This window comes from Lissotriton vulgaris, chromosome 7, assembly GCF_964263255.1.
Source record: "Lissotriton vulgaris chromosome 7, aLisVul1.2, whole genome shotgun sequence".
Taxonomy (NCBI): Eukaryota; Metazoa; Chordata; class Amphibia; order Caudata; family Salamandridae; genus Lissotriton; species Lissotriton vulgaris.
The window spans coordinates 1,769,662,847-1,769,665,346 of record NC_141695.1 but is presented as its reverse complement, the minus strand read 5'-3'; positions in this window follow the sequence as shown (position 1 = coordinate 1,769,665,346).

Below are 2,500 nucleotides of genomic sequence, written 5' to 3'. Positions count from 1 at the left end.
ATCTATCTATCTATCTATCTCTCGTCCTCACTCTATCTATCTATCTATCTATCTATCTCTCGTCCTCACTCTATCTATATATCTATCTATCTATCTATCTATCTATCTATCTATCTATCTATCTATCTCGCGTCCTCACTCTATCTATCTATCTATCTATCTATCTCTCGTCCTCACTCTATCTATCTATCTATCTATCTATCTATCTATCTATCTATCTATCTATCTATCTATCTATCTATCTCTCGTCCTCACTCTATCTATCTATCTATCTATCTATCTATCTATCTATCTATCTATCTATCTATCTATCTATCGTCCTCACTCTATCTATCTATCTATCTATCTATCTATCTATCTATCTATCTATCTATCTATCTATCTATCTATCTATCTATCTATCTCTCGTCCTCACTCTATCGATCTCCCTCACTCTATCTATCTATCTATCTATCTATCTATCTATCTATCTATCTATCTATCTATCTCTCGTCCTCACTCTATCAATCTATCTATCTATCTCTCGTCCTCACTCTATCTATCTATCTATCTATCTATCTATCTATCTATCTATCTATCTATCTATCTATCTATCTATCTATCTCTCGTCCTCACTCTATCGATCTCCCTCACTCTATCTATCTATCTATCTCCCTCACTCTATCTATCTATCTATCTATCTATCTATCTATCTATCTATCTATCTATCTATCTATCTATCTCTCGTCCTCACTCTATCTATCTATCTATCTATCTATCTCTATCTATCTATCTATCTATCTATCTATCTATCTATCTATCTATCTCTCGTCCTCACTCTATCTATCTATCTGTCTATCTATCTCTCGTCCTCAATCTATCTATCTATCTATCTATCTATCTATCTATCTATCTATCTCTCGTCCTCACTCTATCTATCTATCTGTCTATCTATCTCTCGTCCTCAATCTATCTATCTATCTATCTATCTATCTATCTATCTATCTATCTATCTATCTATCTATCTATCTCTCGTCCTCACTCTATCTATCTATCTCTCGTCCTCACTCTATCTATCTATCTATCTATCTATCTATCTATCTATCTATCTATCTATCTATCTATCTCTCGTCCTCACTCTATCTATCTAACGATCTCTCGTCCTCACTCTATCTATCTATCTATCTATCTATCTATCTATCTATCTATCTATCTATCTATCTATCTCTCGTCCTCACTCTATCTATCTATCTATCTATCTATCTATCTATCTCTCGTCCTCACTCTATCTATCTATCTATCTATCTATCTATCTATCTATCTATCTATCTATCTATCTATCTCTCGTCCTCACTCTATCTATCTATCTATCTATCTATCTATCTATCTATCTATCTATCTATCTATCTATCTATCTATCTATCTATCTATCTATCTATCTCTCGTCCTCACTCTATCTATCTATCTATCTATCTCTCGTCCTCACTCTATCTATCTATCTATCTATCTATCTATCTCTCGTCCTCACTCTATCTATCTATCTCTCGTCCTCACTCTATCTATCTATCTATCTATTGCCCTCACTCTATCTATCTATCTATCTCTCGCCCTCACTCGATCTCTCTATCGCCCTCACTCTATCTATCGCCCAAACTCTATCTATTTATTGCCCTCACTCTATCTATCTATCACCCTCACTCTATCTATCGCCCTCACTCTATCTATCTATCACCCTCACTCTATCTATCTATCGCCCTCACTCTATCAATCTATTGCCCTCACTCTATCTATCTATCACCCTCACTCTATCTATCTGTCTATCTGTCTATCGCCCTCACTCTATCTGTCTATTGCACTCAATCTATCTACCGCCATCACTCTATCTATCTATCTATCTATCTATCTATCTATCTATCTATCTATCTATCTATCTATCTATCTATCTATCTATCTATCTATCACCCCTCACTCTATCAATCTGTCTATCTCCCTCACTCTATCTATCTATCTATCTATCTATCTATCTATCTATCTATCTATCTATCTATCTATCTATCTATCTATCTATCTATCTCTCGTCCTCACTCTATCTATCTATCTATCTCTCGTCCTCACTCTATCTATCTATCTATCTCTCGTTATCTATCTATCTATCTATCTATCTATCTATCTATCTATCTATCTATCTCTCGTCCTCACTCTATCTATCTATCTATCTATCTCTCGTCCTCACTCTATCTATCTATCTATCTATCTCTCGTCCTCACTCTATCTATCTATCTATCTATCTATCTATCTATCTATCTATCTATCTATCTATCTATCTATCTCTCGTCCTCACTCTATCTATCTATCTATCTATCTATCTCTCGTCCTCACTCTATCTATCTATCTCTCGTCCTCACTCTATCTATCTATCTATCTATCTATCTATCTATCTATCTATCTATCTATCTATCTATCTATCTCTCGTCCTCACTCTATCTATCTATCTATCTATCTCTCGTCCTCACTCTATCTA